Source organism: Anomaloglossus baeobatrachus, chromosome 1 (assembly GCF_048569485.1).
Source record: "Anomaloglossus baeobatrachus isolate aAnoBae1 chromosome 1, aAnoBae1.hap1, whole genome shotgun sequence".
Taxonomy (NCBI): domain Eukaryota; kingdom Metazoa; phylum Chordata; class Amphibia; order Anura; family Aromobatidae; genus Anomaloglossus; species Anomaloglossus baeobatrachus.
The window spans coordinates 458,023,825-458,038,735 of NC_134353.1; the positions used below are offsets into that span (position 1 = coordinate 458,023,825).

Here is a 14,911-nt window from a genome sequence, read left to right on the forward strand (position 1 = left end):
ACATCACTGGAACCATGCCGGCCCTGGAGGGGATTATACGCTTCTTTATTTTAATGGAGGCAAACAAGGAGAATAAGAAGGGGTTGTCCAAGTAGTGGACAACCCCTTTAAATGAAACTAACCTTGGAGACTGCTATAAATTGGTTATATTTATTAATTTCTTTAGAAGTTTCTCATACAAAAACCTGCCAGCAGACATATATAGGTAGACAGATAGACTGCTAGATAAATAAATAGATATACCAGGGATTAAAGCAGCACAAGTATATGAGCCAGACAGGTGCCCATCTGCAATCACAGACCCATAGACTCCAACATGTAGAATACAAAAACATAGACAGAACTCTGGAATATATTTCTAAAGACAAAGAAATTGTTTATTAAAGTCTGCTATTTTTGAGAATATTTTCTGAATTGCTTTTTTTTGGGGTGAATTAAAGAAGCATACTGATTCGACTTAAAGATTTGCTTTCCAGTCTAAAATTATAAGTCTACAGTCACTCTATGCGACTGCAGACTTATGCATCCTCCCAGTGCACGCACTGTGTGCTGTGATGATTTACCAGTTTATGAGCCTGGAATGGCAGTCACGTAACCGCGAGTATGTGATATGCATGTTCCTGGCCAGAACTCGACTTGTTGGCACTTCCTTGCTCAATACAAGTGTATGGAGCGAAGCCGCACCCCATCTAGTGGGCATGTCTGACTAGTGGGTGCTGTCTAGGCGGCGTGGCCTCACTCAATACATTTGTCAGAGCCTGGCTGTGTGATTGCAGCCAGGTATGTTTTACTCTGAAATGCTCTGGTGTTTCATAGAAAACATAGTTTAGCTAGCCAGGTAGCATAGGGAGAGATCTAACTAGTCTCTCATATCTGTGTACACAGGAAGAGACCTGTCAATCACCTGGAGCATGGCTGGAATAAGCTGGCTGGGGGCATAATTGGACAAATCACAGCTCTCCCTATAGCTCTTGGCCGACTTTTCAAATAATGTTTTCTCTGAAACATCTCATTCTTTCAAAGAAAACATCCCTTACTATAATCATGCAGCCAGGTATTGATTTGTCCTGTTCAGGGTTTGGACAGCATGATATGATGATAATTTCCCTTTTTGACCTAAAACTGCTTTCGAGGGGAACATATTAAAAGTGTTCTCTGGATTGTAGCACTGATACATTTTTAGTTGCTCCCCCATGACCAGTTGTGGACACATGGAAAGGAGCTGGATTGTGCAGATCCATTCAGTGCGTAGCAGCCAATACTAAGTACTACAGATAAGCTTCTATTCTCCTGCAGTACATGGCATCAGCTGCTTACCTCCCAACCGTCGTGGATTCAGTCTCGCTGTTCACTGCTTTTGTCCTGGCTCCTCCTCTCAGTTCAGTGAATAAATAAATGCAAGAAGAGCAGTGCATAAATTAAATCCTCATCTGAACAGGAATAGAACTCATGAGCTCTTTGTTCATAGGCAGCAGCTCTACCATTGAGCCACTGCCTGTACTTAGTGGTATAGGAGGATTTGGTAATCTTGACCTGTATTGCAGGCAGGGAACTCAGATGCAGATTATTACACTACATGGAGATATCAATAGATATATATACTGTGTCTTTATTTAGGTGAAGGAAGAGGTCAGATTATTTTGTTCCTGTAAAACTATTATAAAGAAATGAGAAAAATAATAACAAAAATATAATTTTCTTTCACCCACCTTGGAATCAAACCAACAAGTTTCAAACATATTTCTGCAGCCCTAGCATACATCAAAGAGGAGAGCTCAGATAGATAATATATCTGGACATAGAGATGCTACTCTGTACAATGAATCTCTATGTCTTGAATTCTGCAGAAAGGATAAAAAAGTATTTTTTCTTCTAATAAAAATACTCAAAATAATAAAAAATAGAATAACGTAATTTGTATTTTGCTTTTTAAAAAAATAAATAAATATATCACAAATCAGCAAATAACATGGACATATTTGATGTCCCTGTAATTGTAATGACCTGAACAACACAGGAGTCAGATTATTTATGGGGATCAGTAAATGGCGAAAAAAATGGCCAATGGATTATTTTTCTCTATTAAAACCGATATAACATGTAATAAAAATGTAACGCTGAGGCTGTGTTCACACAGAGCGTAAATGCTGCATTTTTTTCTCCAGATGCCTGGAGCACACAACGCAATAACAATGATCTCTAATTATTGTGTGTTTGCTGTGTTTTTTTGGTGTTTTCCCTGATATTTGATCCATGTTTGTTGCAGATGTAAATCCGGGTTTTTAATGCATTTTAATATTACAGAAAAGCTTTGATTCTGCTGTCCAAAATGCAATGGCATGTTTTTTTTTGCTTGCATTTTTTTTCAGGCTTTAGAGAAAAAAAACCTCTAAAGCTAAGACCGCACTTTGCGTTGTGCTACTTGCAGTTCTAAACGCACGTTTTGGGCTTAATTGATTTGACCAAAGTTGCCTTTTTCAGAACTTTAGCGCTAAAAATGCATGCGTATTTACCGCGTTTTAGATGCGTTTTCAGCGCTTTTTACATGCTTTTTCACCTGCGTTTTGACAGATGCGTTTTGAACATCAAGACACGGCTAAATAAAGTTTAAATAGTCAAACACAATGAAAAAAGAGAAAAAAAAGGAACACATAGAATTTTAGAAATAATTAAGAAAATAGAAATAATGAATTAAATTATAGCGATAATATACTATTTATTGGAAAAATAGCAATAAATTATTATTTTTCTTTAAGTTAATTGTCAGACTATGTATGTGTGTGTGTAAAGGGACATATGAAATCATTATTTTAATGTCCAAAACGCATGTTTTCTGCACATAAAAAGCAGGTAAAACGCAGGAATTTGAAGTTTCTTGGTTTTTGCCATTTCTCATTGACTTCAATGTTGGCAAAATGCACCAAAATGGCAAAAACAATTCACATGCTGCTTCTTTGAACTCATGGTTTTTGCCACAAAATATGCAAATTAAACGCAGCGTTTAGAAACGCAAAGTGCGGTCTGAAAATCACCATTTTCCATAGACTTTGCAGGAAAATCAAAACGCTTGCCTTTTGGCATGAAAAAGGTGCGTCTCAAAACGGACCTAAAAAGCATCTGAAACGCAGGTGAAAACGCAAAGTGGGGTCTTAGCCTTAAACTGCACAGTTCAGCAGTGTCTTTACACGTGCCGAGGACGGAGATTTCATGACGTCTCATCCACTCTGCTTGGACATTTAATCCGTGTTCACATGTAGCGTAAATGTCGGGTTTTTCTGCTGCTTTTTTTTTGCATATAAATTCTGCTGTGTTTAATCGTCCAAGCAAAGTGGATGTGATTCCATAAGGAGATGCCGCTGAACTCTGCGGTTTTGGTGCTTTATTTTTCTCTAGAAGTTTCTATGTGGAGCTTAACCCCTTCACGACCATGGACGGATATATCCATCATGGAGCGTGTCCCGTTAAGCCCCGCCCCCTGCCGCGGGCAGGCAGCAGAGATCGGCACACATATCAGCTGTTTTCAACAGCTGACATGTGTGCCTGCATGTTACGAGTGGAATTGCATTCCACCCGTAACATTAACCCCTTACATCTCGCTGCCAAAGTCTGGCAGCGAGATGTATATACGCGCGGTGAAGATTTTCACTTACCGCCGCCCCCACCGGAAGTCACGTGAGTGATCACGTGACTTTCGGTGGTTGCCTGGTAGCACAGGGTCATGTGATGACGCCTGCAGCTATGATATTTCACTTTCGTTTTCACCCGGCCCGGAGGCCAGTGAAGCAGGAAGTGACTGTATATGCTGTTTACAGCTATATAGCTGTGATCAGCAGATAGATCAGAGCGATCGGATTGCTGATCGCTATAGCCCCCTAGGGGGACTAGTAAAATAAAAATAAAAGTAAAAAAAAAGTTTAATAAAAAAAAAACCTAAAAGTTCAAATCACCCCTCTTTCCCCCCATTGAAAATTAAAGGGTTAAAAAAAAAATATATACACATATTTGGTATCGCCGCGTTCAGAAATGCCCGATCTATCAAAATATAAAATCAATTAATCTGATTGGTAAACGCCGTAGTGGAAAAAAATTCGAAACGCCAAAATTACGTTTTTTGGTCACCGCAAGTTTTACGCAAAATGCAATAACACGCGATCAAAATTTAGCATCTGCGCACAAATAGTACCATTAGAAACGTCAGCTCGAGACGCAAAAAATAAGCCATCACTGAGCCATAGATCCCAAAAATGAGAACTCTACGGGTTTTGGAAAATGGCCCAAAACATACGCCACTTTTATTGGACACTTGTAAAAAAAATTTAACCCCTTAGATACAAGTAAACCTATACATGTTTAGTGTCTACAAACTCGCACCGACCTCAGGCATCATACCCACACATCAGTTTTACCATCTAGTGAACACCGTGAATAAAACACCCCAAAAACTATTGTGCCATCACACTTTTTTTGCAGTTTTTCCACACTTGGAATTTTTTTGCTGTTTTCCAGTACACCATATGGTAAAACTTATGGTTTCATTTAAAAGTACAACTCGTCCCGCAAGAAACAAGCCCTCATATGGCAAGATTGACGGGAAAATAAAACAGTTACGGCTCTCGGAAGAAAGGGAGCAAAAAACAAAAACGCAAAAGCGGAAAGTGCCCCGGGGCTGAAGGGGTTAAAAAACACATGGCAAAAACTGTAGTTACATTTTAAGTGCAGAATCCAAGATTTTCTGTATTATAAAAATACTTATAAATGAGGCTTCACTTCTCCACCAGAAATGCATGAAATAATGGGGAAAAGGCATAAAATGCAGCAAAAATGCAATAATCAAAGAAGATTGTTATTTTATAATTTGGTGCGGACAGCGGCAGAAAACAAAAAACACAGGATTTCTGTAACGTCTGAACATGGCCTTAGGCTATGTGCGCACGTTGCGTTTTTTCCGCGGAAACGCTGCGTTTTGAACTGCAGCGTAACTCATGCGTTCAGCTTCCCCAGCAAAGTCTATGAGAAAGCCGAAAAATCAATCCACACACTGCGTTTGTAAACGCAGCGTTTTGGATGCCCAAAATCGCTGCGGAAAAAAAAGCAGCATGTCACTTCTTTTGTGCGTTGTAGCTGCGTTCTCCAACCATTGAAATCAATTATGTAGGTCAAAACGCAACCAAAATGCACTTGAACTGCATTTTTGTTGCGTTCCGCATGCTTTTTTGACAAGAAAAATACAGATCTTTTCAGTCTCTCTCTGTTGGTCAATCTCTGTCTGTGGATGTTGGTGAATTCCCTCTGTCTGTCAGTCGGTCTCTTTCTCTGTCAGTTAGTCGCTCTATCTGTCTCTCTCTCTCTGTCGGTTGGTCTCTCTCTCTGTCTGTCCCTCTCTCTGTCCGTCGGTCAGTCTCTCCCCCTCTTTCATACTCACTGATCCCTGATCATGGGCGCGGCGCTGTACAGCTGTCACACTGCTCTGGCGGCTTTTCCTTTTTTGAAAATGCCGGTCGCTCATTATTCAATCTGGTATTCCCTGCTTTCCCCGCCCACTGGCAGACAGCTGTCTCACTGCAACCAATCACAGCCGCCGGTGGGCGGGTCTATATCGTGCAGTAAAATAAATAAATAAATAATTAAAAAAAAACGATGAACTGTCTCCCCCAATTTGGATACCAGCCAGGGTAAAGCCACACGGCTGAAGGCTGGTATTCTCAGGATGGGGAGCCCCACATTATGGGAGCTCCCCAGCCTAACAATACCAGCCAGCAGCTGCCCGGAATTGCCGCATCCTTTAGATGCCACAGTCCCGGGACTCTACCCGCCTCATCCCTTATTGCCCTGGTGCGGTGGCAATCGATTAATAAGGCGTTAATGGCAGCAGGCCATAGCTGCCACTAAGTCCTAGGTTAATCATGGCAGGCATCTCCCCGAGATACCTTCCACGATTAACCTGTAAGTTAAAGAAACTAAACACACACATCCAAAAAATCCTTTATTTGGAATAAAAGACAAAAAAAACACCCTCTTTCACCACTTTATTAAAATCCTCAAATACCCCTCCAGGTCCGACGTAATCCACACGAGGTCCCGCGACACTCTCAGCTCTGCTACATGAAGCCGACAAGAGTGGTAACAGACCGCTCTCTGTCAGCTCCACGCAGCAGCTGAAGTGAGCCGCGCGATCAGCGATGAAGTCACAGGTGAGTTGCAGTCTCGGGTGGAGGACTCCAGCTGGCAGGGGGTCACCTGAGTGACGGAACCGCTAATCGCGCTGCTCACTTCAGTCATTCAGGGGATTAGCAGTCACCGGTGAGTCCTTCACGGGTAACTGCTAATCAGGACGACACACACAGACAGAACCACGGTATGACAATGAAGTCGGGTGAAGTTCACCCGAGTTCATTCTCATCGCGCAACTCTGTCTGTGTCTGCTGTCAGCGGGCATGTAGCAGAGCTGAATTGCCGGGGGAACGCACTGTAAAAAATGCATCCAAAACGCATGCAAAACGCATGGAAAAAGCATCCAAAATGCATGCGTTGTGGATGCATTTTTTTAACAAACGCAGTGCCCACTGTCCAGTCTGCCAGAGGGTGCATTCTTTTTTGCACTGCAGAGAACGTAACGTGCGCACATACCCTTATAGACACAAAAAAGCAACATGTCATATAGTGAGGTTACATAAAGATGAGAAAGTTCTGGGTGATACAACTATGAATGAACAGTCCGGGGCATCTGCTGAACATCCCTCACTGCCTAATAGGTGTGGCTTGGGATGTGGCTAGGGGCATGGTCAAAATTTGCAGCACACTTTGTTCCTCTTTCTTCTAAAATTGGGAGGTATGCTGTTTAATGTTTAGATCTAGCTACTGGGGAGCTAATAACTTATCATACCCCCTTTAAGATGTTGGCATGGAAGACAGCTGCAGTTTGATAATAAAAGACAACCCCTGGTTAATTGGTAGCTGATCAGTGGGAATGCAAAGTGGGGGGCCTGCATCAATATTATATATCATATGCCCGGAGAATTCCTTTAAAGCATATTTAGTAAGCTAAATGCACCAGAATTCTGAAGCAATTTATTTAATAAAACTGGTGTACCTTGCCTTGTACTACATCACTTTTACTTTTAGATACTTTTTGTGCTCACTTATCAAGAGAAAATAGTAAATAAATATTGCAAAGATTATTGTAGCCCAAATTTTTCTAAAGCTATGTTAATAGGACAAAAACTGAAATCTCTCAGGGCTTTGCTCAAGAACGATGATAAAAGTCCCAATTGTAAGAGAAAAATGAAGTTCAGAAAAACAATGTTGGGTCTGGTTGACTATAAAGCATCCCCTATGACACCCTGCAAAGAGGGTCATCTCCGGAACCATGTCCAACAGTAATTCAATGTACAGTAGCCTTCCAAAGAAGTTTTAAGGCTAAGGTCTCAATTCATCTGTGTCTATGCGCTTTTTTTTCTGAAGGAAAAATGGTTTTAAAAGTGACATTGCACCTTATTTATTACTTATTTGCATTTTTTTAAGTAAAGACGAGAAAGGGTAATGTAGAGCTCACCATATATGATGAATGTTAAGGCCAACACATCAACCTCAATGGGTGCCAAAGACCCACCGGTGCCAGACAGCTGTAGTAAAAGAAGAGATGAGCGACGGCTAATAACCAAGGTTCTCTACTGAAGATCAATTAAAAGACATGTACTTTCATGGTAATGTGATGGTATTCTGATGTGTTTCTGGCACAATATGCACCCCTATGCATAGTTCATCACATCCATTATCTGTTTTGTATTGTTTTGTTTTTGGTTGGACAATTTGGGCACGGTTTTCATTAGGCCCCTTTCAGACATCCGTGTTTCAGGTATATGTGACATCCGTTTTTAACACGGATGCCACACATACCCATGTTATTCTGTAGTATTACTCACACATCCATGTTTTCACATGTGGCCCCACACGCACACATGGAGACATGTCCTTTTTTTCTCCAGCAGCACGAGTGTCACATGGATCGGACATTGATGTGATCAGTGTGACATCAATGTGACACGTACCGGAGAAAACACGTATCTTTGAAATAAAATGAATTTCTATTCTCACCAGCCTTCAGCCCTGCTGTCTTCTTAGCTGCTGTCACTTGTTTCCGACCCCCACTTTTATGTGTGCAGTGACTTCGGTAGGTCATCGGAGAATCCAAGGATGACATCCTGACGACACCCGTGTGACACCTGCGCTACCGCGGGTGTAGTGACAGTGACTTCACGGGTTCATCAGAGTTTATTGGGAACTCCGATGAACCTGTTACTGCCGCCACACTTTAAGTAGTGCGGATGTCATGGTGGTGTCGTCAAAAGGTCATCCGAATTCATTGTGAACTCTGATTAACCCTTGACGTCACTGCCACGCCTGCACACATACTGCTGAGGGCGCCCCTGCGGTGGCCTGGGCTGATCATATGAGGTCCAGGTCACTGAGGTCCAGGTCACCGTAGGAAATCATACACAGCAGTGTTCGTGTGCCTACAGGGGCTGCTTTCACAATCAATGCAGTATGGGATTGACATGGGCCCCCTAATTGGATTACGGTGGATCAGTATTAGGGCAGTGAAATAAATTGAATAATTTTCTCTTTTTATGTCTTTTCAGGTTTGCTTTTGGGGAACATCGTGGGACCTCACTATGGATTATGGCAGACCTTTTGTATTTTTTTTATTTATAAAAAACAAATAAATTGGTGAATGAGGGCTGGAGTCAGGGGATTTTTGTTCAAATAAACTTTTTATTCTCCTTTCAACTACTGGGTTAGTAATGAGGGTGTCTGTTAGATGCCACCCATTACTAATACCAGGGCTTGATGCCAGCTGGAGCTGGCATCAACTCCACAAATATTACCCCATTTGCCACTGCATCAGGGTAATGGGAAAAGCTGGGTCCAGCACCAGAATTGGCACATCTAATGGATGTGTCAATTCTGTGGTGCCTGTGGGCTGCTATTGTTAGGCTGGAAAGGGCCAAATAACCATGGCACTTCCCACCCTAATAGTGTCAGCCCCCAGTTGTCTGCTGTACCTTGGCTGGTTTTAGTAAAAATGGAGGTGACACCACGATATTTATTTATTTTTTTAATCTAAAAATTTAAAAATAAGCGTGGGATCCCCTCTATTTTTAATATTTAATATTTTTAATAATCAGCCAAGGTACAGCAGACAACTGATGGCTGAAGCTTGCAGCTGCTGCTGTTCCTGTGCTGGATATAAAAAATTGGGGGGGGGACTCTGCGTAATTTTTTTTTTTTAAATTAAAATATAAAAATGCTGTTAAACAGCTGGCCAAACTAGCTATCTCTAAATCTATTGAGCTATTCTATCTGTTCTTTCTTTTTGTCTATTTTATATGTTCTTTCTTATTTTCTTTCTTTATATCTCTCTATCTATTTTGTCTGTTCTATCTATCTATCTATCTATCTTTTCTGTTCTATCTAGCAAATCTACCTATTTTATCTGTTCTATCTATTTTTCTATATCTATTTAGAATTTTTCAGGCTTTGCCAATGTTTTATACATTAAAAACCATTAATTTCATTAACATGCATTTTTTTACCGGTACCAGGCACTTGTATGAAACACGGTTGTCACACGGATGACCATACCGGGACGTGTGGCTTGCACCTGTTAAAACACGGATGTCTGAAAGGGGCCTTATACAGACATTTTAGCCTAATTCATCACTTGCAGCTTTTCGAAATGGAGCAGATATGTTGCACAAGTGTACTCCAGTACTTTACTTGTGTAGAAAATGTGTTTAATTTTATTTTTGGGCAGTTGAAGACGAATGTTCAGCATTTAAAACGCTTATGCAACTTTTACTGTCAAAAGGCACAAAAAAAGCTAAACGAGAACAAGAACATCTTTGACTTTGATGAAATGTAACAATCTATATGTCATTTTATTGATAATATAAAATATCTGCTTATGTAACATCAGTTCTTGCCTACTCTTGTCATACTGACAATACAAAGAATGGTAGTCAATATATGGCACCACCTACAGTATATGAACCACTGTCAAATTGGTCTTATGAACATATACAATTTGGCTCTGTAAGTGTTAAAAATGCCATTGTTGTAGATTAAAACAAGGGAAGTGTTTTAGAACTTGTTAAGCTATTGACTGAGCATTATTCATGTATTTGAGAATTTAACTATATTTCCCTTTACTTTGTAACCCTAAGGCTATGTGCGCACGTCGCGTAAAAACATGCAGTTACGCTGCGCTTTGTAGCGCAGCGTAACTGCATGCGTCCTGCGTCCCCTGCACAGTCTATGGAGACTGTGCAGGGGCCGTGCGCACGTGGCGTTTAAGAGCGCAGCGCTTCGGCTACTGCCGAAGCGCTGCGCAAAAAGAAGTGACATGTCACTTCTTTCCTGCGCTTTGCCGGCAGCTCCTGCTCTGTCTATGGCAGGAGCTGCAGGCAGAGCGCATGGAATCGGCGCTCACTACGGACATTTCTGCAGCGATCTAAAGCGCACATGTGCTCTTCAGATCGCTGCAAAAATTTCTGCAGGGCTTGTACGCAACGTGCGCACATAGCCTACCTGTGATGTTGAGCCACCAAGCTGCCCACATAGAGACCTTTCTAAATCTCAATGCTTATATATAAGCTGTGAGTAAATCCTGTTTAGTTACGCAATCATGTCTTTTGAGCTGCAGCTATGCTTTTTCTTTCCTAAAATGTTGAGGTTGTATTTCTTTAAGGGGTTTTCCACCACTTTGGTATTGATAACCAATCCTTTGGCTAGGTCATTAATAATAGATTATTGGCGCCCTTCACCATCGATTAGTTTGTAATCACAGCAGAGGAGCAAGCAATGACAGAGCGGAATGCCACTGCACTGAACTGTTTAGTGACCATTGCAGCATGAATCTAATAACAGATTCCCTTTAAAAAGTCTGGATTCAGCCTAGTCTTATGCTTTATACAGTGGGGAAAAATTATTTAGTCAGCCACAAATTGGCACCAATTGTGCAAGTTCTCCCACTTAACAAGATGAGAGAGGCCTATAATTGACATCATAGGTAGACCACAACTATGAGAGACAATAAGAAAACAAATCCAGAAAATCCCCTTGTCTGATTTGGCAACATTTGTTTGCAAATTATGGTGGAAAATAAGTATTTAGTCATCTAAAACATTCAAGATTTCTGGCTCTCACAGACCTGTAACTTCTTCTTTAAGAGGCTCCTCTGTCCTCCACTCATTACCTGTAGTAATGGCAGCTGTTTGAACTTGTTATCAGTATAAAAGACACCTGTCCACAACCTCAAACAGTCACACTCCAAACTCCACTATGGTGAAGACCAAAGAGCTGTCGAAGGACACCAGAAACAAACTTGTAGCCCTGCACTACTCTAGGATCACTGAATATGCAATAGGCAAGCAGCTTGGTGTGATGAAATCAACTGTGGGAGCAAAAATAAGAAAATGGAAGACATACAAGGCCACTGATAATCTCCCTCGATTTGTGGCTCCATACAAGATCTCACCCTGTGGGGTCAAAAAAATCACAAGAACGATGAGCAAAAATCCCAGAACCACACGGGGGGACCTAGTGAATGACCTGCATAGAGATGAGACCACCGTAACAAAGGCTACCATCAGTAACACACAACGCTGCCAGGGACTCAGATCCTGCAGTGCCAGACGTGTTCCCCTGCTTAAGCCTGTACATGTCTGGGCCAGTCTGAAGTCTGCTAGAGAGCATTTGGATTATCCAGAAAAGTATTGGGAGAATGTTATATGGTCTGATGAAAGCAAAGTAAAACTCTTTGGTAGAAACATAACTCGTCATGTTTGGTGGAGACAGAATGCTGAGTTGCATCCAAAGAACAGCATACCTACTGTGAAGCATGTGGGTGGCAACATCATACTTTGGGGTTGTTTCTCTGCAAAGGTACCAGGACGACTGATCCGTGTAAAAGAAAGAATGAATGGAGCCATGTATTGTGAGATTTTGAGCTCAAACCTCTTTCCATCGGCAAGGGCATTGAAGATGAAACGTGGCTGTGTCTTTCAGCATGATAATGATCCCAAGCACATCACCAGGGCAATGAAGGAGTGGCTTCAGAAGAAGCATATGGAAGTCCTGAAGTTACCTATCCAGTCTCCAGATCTCAACTCCAAAGAAAACCTTGGGAGGGAGTTGAAAGTCCGTGTTGCCCAATAACAGGCCCAAAACATCACTGCTCTAGAGGAGATCTGCATGGAGGAATGGGCCAACATACCCCCAACAGTGTGTGCCAACCTTATGAAGACTTACAAAAAACATTTGACCTCTGTCTTTGCCAACAAAGGATATATAACAAAATATTGAGTTGAATTTTTGTTATTGACCAAATACTTATTTTCCACTATAATTTGCAAATAAAATCTTGCCAAATCAGACGCGGTGATTTTCTGGATTTGTTTTCTCATTTTGTCTCATAGTTGTGGTCACCCATGATGTCAATTACAGGCCGACCTCATCTTATTAAGTGGGAGAACTTGCACAATTGGTGTCTGACTAAATACTTTTTTCCCCATATCAAAACCTCATAAAAATAAAAAATATGTATATATATTTACAGTATATAGAGATAATTATATAGCTATACCGAACTTTTGGCACAAGATAGTTGCAATCATAGACACATGTTAGTAGCACCAGTAATTCTCTTACTCGTAAATAACTGCTGTATGAGCATTGCAAAATATAAGAAGAAACGTGTACATGTAATGTATGGTATTCTACTCGGAAAAACTTGAAAATCATTAAGGCATCATTTACAGCATAAAATACTGCCACATGCTGTGCAAACATTTGGCCTTATTTCATGATTTCTGAGCCTCAAATAATGACTGCACAGGGGAATTCAAGCAGCAATTGGTTGTTGAGATCATAATTAAACAATCACTCATCTAATTATGGGAATCACAGCATCATAGGTAGTAATGTTCATGTAATATTATGTAGTCTTCTTACTACAAGTTACGTATCTCAGCTCTTTGTGATACATAATTACACATATCACCCAGCGGAAAGGATCGGTGACAATACTTTTGGAGTCTCTTTGCCACAAACAATTGAACTAACAAAATGTAATATTAATTTAATATATCACATTTATACTTATGCAGCCAATTTTCCCTTAAAACAATACTAGAAAATCATATAATGAATACTAATTTGACAAATTGAAATCTGTATCTTAAAAGGAACAACTAACAAATACTGTGAGCTGCAATAATATTGAGGCCAATTCCTTCTAATTTTGGTAGGTATGACATTGGAACATTTTGGGCCCAAACTATTAATGGTTGTCTACTTTATCCTGCGTTAAGGCTGTTTTGCGCCAATTCTTTTAAGTTGGGACTATTTTAAGTCTATTTTCTACTTGTTTATCTTTTTTTTCTCTGCTCGTTATTGTGGTTTTTGTAATCTCTATGTTTGAGATCGGTTCGTTATTGACGATGTTTTAAAGTCACAATTGTTTTTTTTACTAACTAATTTGAAAGGCCTAAAAAAGGTAAAACACAAAAATATAGAACATGTTGATTTTGCACAAAATTCGTAAATCTGTATGTGCACCATTTTGAAGAAATTGGTGCTAAGAATGGCAACACTACCACAAGACACAAAAAAAGGAACTTAAAGCAGCATTGCAACAGTTTTTTAAAGTGCTTGAAGGGAACCTGTCAGGTGTAATATGCACAGGACCACAAGCGGTTCTGGATACATATAGCTCATCTCTCCCTAACTGTCCCTGTATACACTAGCATAGATAAAGAGATCTTTAAAAAACGTATTTCTAAAGATCTTTTACCGTATACTAATGAGCGAGGACACTAGTCCCCTGGGCGTTAGTTCCCCGGCCAGTTGCTCCTCATTAGCATGTTAGTACGCCCCTGTGGGCGTGCTATCATGCTAATGAATACGCAGCATCATAGGATTACCCCGGACTTTCGGTCATGCACACTACTTCAGTTTGAAGCCAGGATGTGTAGACCCGGCATCATAGTGCGCATGACCCAAACTCCGGGGTCATGCGCACTGAGCCAAAATCCAGCGTCTAGCAGTGATGGCAGCGGAGAGGTGAGTGAGATCATCCTGTGACGCTGGACATTCATTAGCATGTTAGCACACCCACAGGGGCGTGCTAACATACTAATAGGGGCGACTAGCCATGGAACTAACGTCCAGGGGGCTAGTGCCCTCCCTCATTACCATATGGTAAAAGATCTTTAGAAATACTCTTTTTCAAGATGTCTTTATCTATACTACTGTATACAGGGACAGTTAGGCAGGGATTAGCAATATGCACCCAGAACTGCTCGTGGTCCTAGGTGCATATTGGACCTGACAGGTTCCCTTTAAGTGGTGTTTTAAATCTATGGGGTACTTTGCACGTTGCGACATCACTACTGCGATGTCGTCGGGGTCAAATCGAAAGTGACGCACATCCGGCGCCAGTAACAACGTCGCAACGTGTAAAGCCTAGATGTACCGATAAACGATCGCAAAAGTGTCGTAAATCGGTGATCTGTGTAGTGTCGGTCAATTTCATAATTTTGCTGCAGCGACAGGTACGATGTTCCTGCGGCAGCACACATCGTTGTGCATGAAGCCGCAGGAGCGAGGAACTTCCCCTTACCTGCCTTCACCGGCTATGCGGAAGGAAGGAGGTAGGCGGGACGTTTACGTCCCGCTCATCTCCGCCCCTCCGCTTCTATTGGCCACCTGCCGTGTGACGTCGCTGTGACGCCGCATGTCCCGCCCCCTGAGGAAGGAGGTGGGTCGCCGGCCAGAGCGACGTCGCAGGGCAGGTAAGTGCATGTGAAGCTGCCGTAGCGATAATGTTCGCTACGGCAGCTATCACAAGATA

The 14,911-nt window shown here is 41.4% G+C and overlaps 1 protein-coding gene across 1 annotated transcript in view; it reads right to left on the reverse strand.

Moving 5' to 3' along the window:
* LOC142294846 (ephrin-A2-like) overlaps positions 1-14,911 on the reverse strand; it is a 464,446-nt gene that overhangs the window by 226,309 nt on the left and 223,226 nt on the right. The window lies entirely within an intron of this gene.